The sequence below is a fragment of the Dipodomys spectabilis genome, unplaced genomic scaffold, assembly GCF_019054845.1.
Source record: "Dipodomys spectabilis isolate Male_0828 unplaced genomic scaffold, ASM1905484v1 ptg000185l, whole genome shotgun sequence".
NCBI classification, from domain to species: Eukaryota; Metazoa; Chordata; class Mammalia; order Rodentia; family Heteromyidae; genus Dipodomys; species Dipodomys spectabilis.
In genome coordinates this window covers 2,647,804-2,659,744 of record NW_024870862.1, presented here as the reverse complement: position 1 = coordinate 2,659,744, position 11,941 = coordinate 2,647,804, and the positions used below count along the sequence as shown (strand labels likewise).

Sequence of the window (11,941 nt, the reverse complement as noted above, 5' to 3'; positions counted from 1 at the left end):
GGGTAGGATGCAAGTAGAGAGAGAGAGAAAAAGAAGAAAGGAAAGGGAAATGAAAACAGACCAGAAAAAAAATAGAAACGTAAAAATTAATGTTATTATAGAGATTAAAAGACCATCTATTTAGAGAGGAATGTGAATATATTGAGAGAAGGGGAGGGACATAGAGGAGATGTGAAAAACTTTAAAAAAGTGCTTAAAATATTATATAGGTATAAAGAGGTAGTACTGCTATTAATGAATTTAAGTCTTAGAGGTTTTGAATTGAGTAATTAATTTGTGGATTAAGTTTGTACACAATGGGGGATAGGGTCTACTAGTTAGCTATGGGTTTATCTGAGGATGTGCGGGACAAGAGTTAAGTCACATAAAGAAGAACAAAAGAGAGGAAAAGGTAGAAAGGATAGGAAAGGGAGAAAAAAAGATCAGAAGTTCAGTAGAGATACACAAAAAACAAAAAGATAATTAAGAAAGAAAGAAAAAGAGAAAGAAGACAAGAAAAGAAAGGAAAACGCACATTCACGTATTCCTAAAATAAAAATTATGAGGAAAAAAAAAGTTACTGGAAAACAATTATTTTTTCAAAAGAGGCAAAAATTAAAGATTAATAAAAGTTTTAGAAAATAAAAGTTAACAAAAAAAGAAGAAGAAAAAAGAAAAGAAGAAGAAGAAAAAAAAAGTTCTTGGATTTTTTTTGGGGGGGGAGGGGTGGGAAGAATCCCTTTTGTCTGTAACCAGCCTCTTGTTGGAGTCTCTGGTCAGCTTGAGGTCCTGTGGCTTGATTGGTTTCTTAAGTCAGTTTGTTCGAACAGGCAGAAAAATGCTCTGCTTTACCCAAGATTTTGAGATCACCCTCCCAGATTAGTTTAATGGGAGGGTGATCGCTTTGAGAATCACAAAAGAGGGGGATGCAGTGGTGAGGCTAGGTTCTGGGTAGAGTTGAGGCCTTTCAGCAAACAGTAGGTTTTCCCTGGGGCTATTTTGTGAAAAAACTCACAGAGCCCAGCCTGGAGCCATTCTCAGGGTTTCTGTTTTTCAATTGATTGTGGAGGCTGCTAGAGGGAGGGGCAGCCACTGGCTCTGGTTACCCAGTGAGGAGAGCCACTCCAGTGGCTGGCGCCTGCGCTGGGTGACTTTTCCCTGGATGGGACTGAGTCTGTGAGGTCACTTCGCCGTTAACTTCTGTGACCTGCTAAATGACTCGTTTTATTCCAAGGCCTGAGCTGGAGCTAGCAGCTCCTCCGAGCTTTGTCGGTATCCAAGATGAAGATCACTGGTGCTGGGGGGGGGAGGGGTGGCCTTCCCTCCTCTGCTCCCTGAGAAGGAGTGAGGACGTCGGGCTTCTACTCACGCCGAGTCTTGGATCCTGAGTCGTCTCTGGTCTGTAAACTGCAAGATGAATATGTCCGCTTCTTGTCGGTTCTTCCTGTGTTGAGTAGAATCCGCTGGTCCGCTAGATCTGGCTCCTTTGTCCCGGACTCTCTGTCTCTCAGGTATGACCGCGGCGGTGCTCGCCGCGGCGGCTGCTGGCAAGCGCTCAGATGTGTCTCCTTGGCTTCCCCTCTCTTGACTAACTCTCTGTCCTGTGATGGCACACTTGGTGTGATTCTCTAGCATAGGACTGTTCACTGGAACTCTAAAACTGCTTTCTATGCGAGAGCTTGTTCAGATTCCAGCTTCTCCTCTGCCATCTTCCAATGTTTATCTTCTTAGCTTTAGCACTAATCAGATTTTTATTGAAATTCCAGCTCTGGCATCTTAAAAAAAATTATTTGTCAAGGTGATTTACAGAGGGGTTATAGTTATCACTACATTTCTTTTTGTCTAAGTATAAAATCCACACTTCCCCTAAGGATTTTGAATAAGCAAAGTAGCTTCTGGAGCTCACATCAGATTACATCAGGGGATGAAGCACATATTCATAACTTGCAGAAGAAAGACTGAATTTGATGTCTCCTTAGTTCTTAGGTTTGAATGCACAGGGAGGAACCAAGTTTGAGGACAGGTTAAGGACAAAACAGTTCCTGTGCTATTCCATCAAGTGAAGCTGATTATTCTCTTACAATAGTACACAGAAATGCAAAACTACATATTATCTTATATACAGGTTAATACCTGAAAAATTTGGAGAAAATGGGTGTTGAGCATATAGCATTGATTACTGCTAAAGGATGAGATTATAAGATAAATGTGTTTTGTGTGTCTCTGTATGTGTTAACTGTGTTTGTGTTTGTGTGTGTGTGTGTGTGTGTGTGTGAGTCACAATTGAGTAATGGAGTTTGAACTAAACCTTTGAATCATTTGTAGTGTTTTTGCTCCAGGTTGTTACTCTATCCCTCGAGTCACATCTCCAATTCTGCAATTTGGTTGGTTAATCAGAGATAAGTGTGCATCAGATTTTTCTGCCTGGGCTGGCTTTAAACCAGAATCTACAGATTTCAGCCTCCCATGCAGCTAGGATTAAAAACAAGAGCCACTGGTGACTACTGATTATTTTCTACATTAACCATTTTGGCATACTTGAATTTTAAAGTAAAACAAATGTTATTTTTGAAAAACGGAGAAATAATAATGTTTAAAAGAACTAAAAAACATATCTCAGAATGGCAAATGGATGAACACAGGATGAAATACAGTTTTTAGATTGTGCGCAGAAACACTTGCATTGTTGGAACCTGAGGCCATCAGACTCCCCAAATACTATTATAGATAGTAATTGCAAGATTGTGATAAAAAAGTGTAATTATGGTTTGTTTTAATTTTAGCCTGGCACTGGTAGCTCAGGGCTATAATCCGAACTCCTAAGGAGGCTGAGATCTGAAGATCGTAGTTCAGAGCCAGCCCCTGTAAGAAAGTCCTTGAGATTCTTATCGCCAATTAGCCATCAGAAAACCAGATGTGGCGCTGTGGCTCAAGTGGTAGAGTGTTTACCTTGAGCTGAAGAGTGCAGGGACAGCATCCAGGCACAGTTCGAGGTGCATGACAAAAAAATAACAACAACAACAACAATACTTTTATGATATTATTAAGGTGTTGTATAGAAAGACTACCATTTCATACTTTTTTTCTTTTTTAAAGATACCAAACATGCCATTTTCATTGCCAAGATCCGTTATTTTGCCATCTGCCTTCCAGCTAATATCTGTAGACACAATTTGAACTAGAAAGCAAAGCAAACCAATTTTGACAATAAATATGTTTTTCTCTATACATCTTATAAATCAATTCTGACAACATAAAAATTTTTAAAAATCTCTATTGCTAAACACATCCTAATTTCATGGTAGCCATTCTTGTAGGTAAGTTGAATTACAAAAACAAGGATTATAAGAATAATTTATTTAATGGGACAGAGGCCATTTAGTATTAAATATGAGTCATGTTTAACTTTCTAAAATACACTAATTTCTATAATAAAAAGTAAAACATGTCCACTTGCAGCTGGGAAGATGGCTCAGCTGTAGCGTCCTTGCCTTTTATGCATTAAGCCCTAGGTTCGATTCCTCAGTACCACACAAGTAGAAAAGGCCGGATGTGGCAATATTTTATTATTCCCCAAGACTGTGTGGACCTTTTCTTGCAGGATTCTTTAGCCTACTTCAGAGATGCCAAGCTTATTCAACTATCATTTATGTATATGAAAAACTTGAAAATACCTATTTCCAATCAAAACTCCTTGTATACAGTTCTGATCCTTAAAATCTTGTTAAATAGGAATTGTCTCCTTCTATTAAGATATTAGTATATAAGTAAATTTAGGAAAATAAAGGAATATCATCAATAAATATCTTATTATTGCTATAGTAATGTTAACCATTAATTAATACAGTGTTGATCCTTTTAATTTATTACAGCGCTGAAGGGAATGGAAATTAACTTTTTGTGTGCCACTTGAACTCAGGAACATGCTTCTCATTCTACCTTTGCCCTCAAGGCTGGTGCTCTACTACTTGTCACAGCTCTACTTTCCCATTCATTTAGGGGATTAATTAGAAATATGTGTCTCACAGACTTTCCTGCCTGGGCTGGATTAGAAACTTGACACTCAATCTCAGTCTCTGAGGCAGCCAGTATTATAGGCATGAACCATCAATGCCTAGTTTCTATGAGAGTGAAAGGTACTGATTTGAAGTCCAGTACACAAAAACAAAAACAAAAAGATGGCATTAAGTACACTGAGAGAATATTAAATCAAACATAATAATATGTGGGTTTCTGGGTGAAGGAATTCTGATTATTATTATCACTATTATCTTTTCTGAATTTTTAAAATCAGAAATTAGGGTTGAAGGCATGGCTCAGTTGGTAGAACTTAGACAGTGAGCTAAAGACAGTCAGATACTAAATTTAAGTCCAAGTGTTGGACCTTAAATAAACAAAGAAAATAAAGAATAACTTGTTTCTTAAGTGTAAAATGCCTACAGGAGACTCCTGTAGGAGTTTATGGTTCAATGTGATGACTGTTGTTGAGGAAAAACTGAAAATGCTCAGGCAGACTGAAAATTTTAGATTTACGTGATGACCATATACATAGCAGATCTTAGCATCTGTAATTTGATACTACATGAAGTGGGCTGCATTAATGACATAAAAACTGTTGTACACATTAATACTGTTCATAAAAATATCTAGCTTCACATTCTTTCTCTGGATAGTTGATTCATTTTTCCACCAAATGCTACTAAATATATACAGTCTTTCAACAACTCGAAAAAGTTTTACTTTATCACTTAAATTTAGAATATTGTGTTTTTTTGTCTATTTTAGAGAATCAAAATAACTTTTATTTTGTTCTTTTACTATTTTATTTTGTTGAGGCATATTTTACACAAAACAATGGGAAAACCCTTAGCAGATCACATGATTTAAATACAGGTAACATAGTTGGGCACCAGTGGCTCATTCCTGTAATCCTAAAGAGGCTAAGATCTGAGAATTGTGGCTAACCTTAGTTCTAACTAACCTTAGCTCGAACCAACAAAGATGAAAGTAGAGCTATGGCAAGTGGTAGAGCACTAGCCTAAAGTAAAAACAAAGCAAAACAAACAAAAAGAGGACTGGCACACACAAGAAAATCTAAATGACAGAAATAGAGAGCTTCTGGGCATCACATCAACTTCCTAATGGGATGTGCACATGGGAATTTAAAATATTTTTTTTTAAATAGATTAAAAATTTTAATCACAATGAAGAATTTTCATATGGTCAAACATGTACTAAATCGGGGAATGAGAATAGCTCACTTTATGTTGTCGTGGGCAGAAATACTTTGCGGTTAGATTTGAAACCCTATTAGTTTCTTTTTGCCATGGCATCATGTTGGTTCAAGGTAAAATACTTGGCCTAAGGAACATTTATGGTTAAGATATGAAATCTCATCATTATTCACTGCAATTGAGGACTGATTCCTATTGTGTAAATTCTTCATGCATGTCACTCAATGATAAAGTCCCATAAGATAGCACCTTCATTCACTCATACACTTTCAACAAAACATAAGCTGTCTGCCTAGAATGTTGGGTACCTTTAGTGTGTAATGCAGCTTTCAAGGGAACAAAGGAACTGTAGGGGAGACTTCAGTCCACAGCAACTCACTTTGGTTGAATTGGTGTCCTTGATGAGAATGTTGATGTCAAAGGCTTCACCACTAAGCTTTTCAAAAGAGATGCTGTAGGACAATCCCTTCCCCTCCATAGCTATATAAAGTGAAGCCAGTTCTGTCTCCTATTCCTATGGCAGAAAGAAAGCTCATCAGTTTTCAACAACTTAAGGATTTGTTTTCAAAGTATGACTATCAGACTAGAAGAGTCAAAAAACAATCTGAAGTATTCCAATACACTGGAATAAACTATTCTTTCCATCCTATACACAGCTATAGGGAGATTAAAAGAGATATTCTTAATTGTATGATAATTTCTAAGAAACAACACAATTACTTTAAACATTTTTCTGGGACATCAAAGCTCTAATCTGAAAAGAGAATGTTCCTAAGGCAAAAAAAGAATTCTAACTCGTACCACACTCCCACTCACAAAATTATTTTTTGGTCATTCAGATTTATCAGCAGATACATGAGAGGGTTTAGGATATTAGACAGCTTCAGCATTAAGACAAATAAATCATATCTCATATATTAGATCATAGCCTAATCATCACTGCTTTTGGAAAGCCTTTATTTCTCGAGATTCTTATACTTTCCTTCATAGTATCTGTCTAGCATTCTCTTCTTTTTTTCTGGTCCTGGGGTCTGAGCTTTTATTCAAAGTTAGTGCTCCACCACTTGAATCACAGTGTCACTTCCAGATTTTTCTGTGATGAATTGGAGATTAGTGTCTCATGGACTGCAGGTGTGAGCCATCGGTGCTTAGGCATTCTAAGAAGTAGGGCTGTGACTCTAAGTAGTAAAGCACTAGCTTTGAGCAAAAAAGCTCAGGGACAGCGTCCAGGCCCTGAGTTATAGCCATATATCCAGTCAGATAAGTTGATGTTAGGCAAAATGAGCCTCAAGATAAGGAATCAAATGGTTTTTCTTTCTTGCTATTATTTCTAACATATTTATAATATGATTTCTTTGTTGCTTTGTAGGAAGGGACAAAAACAAATTGTTTAAATAGGGATACAGGTGAACCCATTGCAACAATGGGATGTCATGTCAAAAAACGAACTTTACAACTTTGGTGCAAGGGAGGGTGGGATGGGAGGGGGGAGTAGATGGGAAGGGATGGGAAGGGAAACAAAGGAGGAAGGAATAATGCTTGATAAGAAATATACTCATTATCCTGGTCATGTAATTGTAACCCCTCTGTATGGTATTTTCACAATAAAAAAAAGTGAAAAAGAAAAATAATAGAAAAAAGAGGTAGAATCTTTAAGACTTGATTGTGAGGAGAACTCTGCCCTCATAGACAGATGACTTCATTATGAAAATGATCTTGTTTCAAAACAAGTACTGTCTTACTTTCTCATTCTCTCATTCATGCCTTTTTGCCTTTCTACCATCCTTCATGGGGGACACAGCGAAAAGACCTCAGTTACATATGTAAAGATCATGCTCTAGTGCTCTGTTTGACATTTCCTTGCCATAAGAATAACAAAGACAAGGTTGATTTTGGCTAGAAGAGAAAAGAACAGAATGTATTAATCAAAGGTCAGGACATTGTACAAGATACCTGTGTACAATGAAAAATGTCTGCTCTATTATTTCTTTAGAGGTCAGGGGAGCTTATAGGTAAATATTTTCTCCTAGATACTTTAATTTATCACTTGCTACTACTGCTTTCATGGATCTCTGGGTACACAGCACACCACAAGTGCATTCACTGATTTAGAACTTTTCTAACACCTTCTATTTTTAATTCATTAGGATTAAAATGAAAGAAAATCCCCACATATTTGTTAAAAAATGGTGCATAGCCTTACTTAATGACATGGGAGGCAGTGGTGGATCCTAGAATAATGTGTACACAGTCTTCTTATGATATACCCTGGAAATCTGTTGAAGTGGAAGATGGGGTAAAACAAAGAGGGAGATTTAAATGATAAAAAGAAATAGTGGAAAATAGACAATAAAAACAAAATAACTTTATTACAAACTCAGTTATTCATAGAAAAAAGTCACTTAAAACCTTCTTCTGTTCACTGCAAAAAAGCATTTAATATATGAGTTAACACAAAATATAGAAAAACTAGCACTAAATATACCTTACCTAGAAAACATTGTCAGTTCTCATTCATCTGGTCAGTGTGGGATTTCATTTATTTATTTATTTATTTATCTATTTATTTATTTATTTATTTATTTTTGTCAGTCGGGGGACTTGGACTCTGACTTGAGCTCTTCAGATCAAGGCTAGTGCTTTACTACTTGAGCCACAGCACCATTTCTAGTTTTCTTAGTGGTTTATTGGAGATAGAAGTCCCATGAATTTTCCTGCCTGAGCTAGCTTTTAACTGCGATCCTTGGATATCAGCCTCCTGAGGAGCTAGGATAACAGACGGGAGCCACTAACTCCTGGTTTAAGATAATTTTTCTTATCTGTCCTTTGAAGCAGCCATTTCAAAATTGTCTAATACTGCTGTAGCATTACTGAAGTATAAATATTATGACAAGTAGAAATCGAAGAAGCTAATTGTACCTGTGAATACAGTCAGTGACAATTATTTCAAATTATGGCTTGGACATATATCATCACTATTCAAATGTATTCTTAATTTGACAAGATTTGAGTATAGACCGATTTTCCAAACTGACTTTTCTAGTAATGTGTGTCAGTAAGGCATGCTTTAGACACAATCACTATACTGTATAGATTAAAATACAAAGTATCTTGTAAGTTTGGTTTTAAAACTCTAAATCATTGACTGAACTAGCTCTGTCATTGTTTTTATGATTCATAGGAATCATTCTAAACAATGAATCAGATTTTCTCCATCTAAGACACAGAATAAAGTATATGACTTGGGTACCGAAAAACAAAGTAAGATCATTTCTCCAATTACTTAACATTATTACTGTTAGTCCTGAAAATTCACCCCATCATGTGTTAGTAATAGAACTACTTAGCAATTTTTTGATCATACAGAGAAATTTAAACCTATATAGTTTTAAGTTGTTTACCTCTCTGGAAAGTTTCCCATACTTGTTCTTTTTTTAATTAAAAGACAATACTTGAAAACTTAAAATAAAAGTAAGGTACATGCCAATGTCTCATCCTGTAATCATAAGCTGATAAGATCATGGTTGGAATCCAGCTGAAGAGGGAAAGTCAAGGAGACCTTATCTCTAAGTAACCACCAAAAAGACAGAACCGGACCGGTGGTTGAAATGGCATAGCACTAGCCTTGAGCACAAAAGATCAGAGATAGCGTCCAGGGCCAAAGTTCAAGTCCTGAAAAAGTACCCCCTCACCAAACACAAGATCAAACACAGGGCTGGGATTCAGCTTAGCAGCTTACCATGCATGAGTTTTGATTCCTAAAACAAGGAAAGGGAGGGATTTGGTGAGGGAAGAGAGAGGGAGGGAGAAAAGGAGAGGGAGACATAACTGCATATAGAAAAGTGGGTAGCTCTGCATAATAAATGATATTCGCTAGGGTACAGGCAAACATTTTCTGTAAAGGAAGAGAGTAACTACCACCATGCTTTGGGAGCTACATGATATGCCGTAAGTATTCCATTCTTCTGTGGCAGTGTCACAGGGGACACAGATAGAATGAATGCATTAAAACTACTAACATTCACTGAAACTTGAATTCTATTTTTATTTGAAATATGGCTAGTGTAACTGTGTGTCTGAATTTTTAATTTTATGTAATTTTGCTTACTGTAGGTATTGTCACTTACAGCTTTGTGGCTGGCTACTCAGCTGAGTAGAACAAATTTGGCCTCTGATGAAGGCTTAGAGCACCTCCAAAGTAATCCAGGAATACAAGCCATGTAAGTCACTAAGCTTTTTGGTAGTCACAGTAAGAAACAGTAAAATAAGAAAATAAATAAAACCTACAATTAAAAACACCAAAGGAACTTTAATCAAAATTCAGCAAAATTTATCTAGTATTTAAAGCTTAATCCTCAGATTTCAGCATTCTGAGTAGCTAGGATTACAAATGTGAACTACTGTTATGTGTTTGTTAGTTTTTAAAATACCAAGTCAGCATTGTTACTTACCTGGGAGGGGAGATACCATGATTACGAAGGTGATTTTCCCAGGGAAAGGCTTATCTATTACATTCCAGATGTGCTGACTCCTGTGATTTCCTCAAATGTGAGAAATTCGACTGCATAAATTGTGGTAGTGGAGGACTGTGTTAGTGCTCTACCCTGGATAACTAACTAACTAGATAGATAGATGATAGATAGATAGATAGATAGATAGATAGATAGATAGATAGATAGATAGATAGATAGCATTGTATTTTATATTGGCCTCATCTCCTTTCCTGCACTCAGCAGTCGCTTGGTCCTAAGGACTACTGTAAAGGATGAGGTACTTCTAGGCCTACTTTGTAGTTGCTAGGAACTACAAGGAGTAGAGAAATCAGCTAGAACTCACCATGAGAAAATAAATGAGGCTGTTGGGTGCGGGTGGCTTACACATGTAATCCTAACTACTCAAGAGGCTGAGATCTGAGGATTGCAGTTCAAAGCCAGCCCAGGTAGGAAAGCTCATGAGATTCTTATCCTCAATTAACCACCAGAAAACCAGAAGTGGGCTCTGGTTCAAGTGGTAGAGCACTTCATTTGTCCTGAAGAGCTCAGGGACAGCACCCAGAGTTCAAGTCCCATGACTTACAAAAAATAAAAAGAAAGAAAACAAATAGGTGACCAGAGCCAATGGCTCATACCTGTAATTCTAGCTAGTCAGAAGGCTGAGATCTGAGTATCAATGTTCCACACTAGCCTGGGCAGGAAAATCTATGAGATTCTTATTTCCAATTAACCTCTGAAAACCATAAGTGACAATGTAACTCAAAGCGGTAGAGCACTAGCCTTGAGCACAAAAGATCAGGGACAGGATCCAGGACCTGAGTTCAAGCCCCACAACCGACCGAAAAAAAAAAAAAAAGAAGAAGAAGAAAGAAGAAAAAGGAATGAGAAGCCACCTTAATGAAATAGCTAGGCAAGTACAATATACAGAATATCTCCTCCCTTCCTTCTTTTCTTCCTTCTATTCCTTCACATCCTTTCCCCACCTATCTTAGAACTTAAACTCAGAGTCTCATGATTTTAGGTAGGTACTCTAACAGATGAGTTATACACCTGCTTTTTTTTTTTGCTTTAGTCATTTTTTTTCTTTTTTTTTGGGGGGGGGGATGGGGGGTCCAGTCATGGGGCCTGAACTCTGGACCTGGGCGCTGTCCCTCAGTTCTTCAGCTCAAGGCTAGTGCTCTACCACTTGAGCCTCAGCGCCACTTCCGGCTCTTTTCTTTTTGCTTATGTGGTGCTGAGGAATCGAACCCAGGGACTCAGGCACGCAAGCCAAGCGCTCTACCACTGAGCCACCTTCCAAGCCACCATTTTTCTTCTTTCGGTTATGTGACTTGAATTCTGTGCCTGGGTGTTGTCCCTGAGCTCTTCAGCTCAAGTCGCGGGCTCTACTGCTTGACCCACAGTACCACTTCTCGTTTTCTAGTGGTTTATTGGAAATAAGAGTCTCACTGGGCTGCCTGGGCTGGCTTTGATCTGTGATCTTCAGATCTCACATCCTGCATAGCTAAGATTACAGTTATGAGCCACCTGCACCCAGCTCAGGTTTAGCCATTTTTGTGGTAGGGTTTTATTTCTATGAACAGGCCAGCATGGACCACAATCCTTCTTTTTACCTTTTCTGAGTAGATGAAATAAGAAGTACAATGCATGGGGTTCAGATATTGATTGAGATCCAATATTTTGAATGTTTTTCCTGGGCTAACATCAAATCATAATCCTCTCTGTATCAGTCAAGAGGCAGCAGATAGCATTACAAGTGTGAGCTCCCATCCCTGGCTCAAATTTTTGATGACTAAAACATCTGAACAAAGTTTTAATAATTTCAAATGTTGAATATGGGGACAATGGGTGCTCTTACTTGCCTAGTTTCAAATTGCACCAAAATCCTCAATATTAACTTTGATTTCCTAGATTCATTAAATAAGGAGATAAACTTTAAAAAGCAATTGACTAAAGAAAAAAGCTAAACATAATACATCCTTACCATTGTAACTTTGGACTTAACACCTTGTCAATCATTGCTTGCATCATAGTTGTTTGTCTGGGAAGTATATTCCATACATAGATCATGCCATCCCCAAGGTCGAGGGCTAAGCATCCTATATCCACAGGAGTGAAATCCAGGCTGTAGGCACACACACCAAAGGAAGGTAAATTCCAGCAGCATTGTAGATGGCAATGTCCAAACATATGACCTGAAGTTTTAGGGCAGCTTAAATAGAGCTTTTTCCTGAG

At 37.6% G+C, this 11,941-nt stretch overlaps 1 non-coding gene across 1 annotated transcript; it reads left to right on the top strand.

Moving 5' to 3' along the window:
- Positions 1-9,656: 9,656 nt before the first annotated feature.
- On the top strand, positions 9,657-9,820 carry LOC122121157. Its single transcript, XR_006149895.1, has one exon. It is a non-coding gene; the product is annotated as a U1 spliceosomal RNA (small nuclear RNA).
- The last annotated feature ends 2,121 nt before the right edge of the window (positions 9,821-11,941 follow it).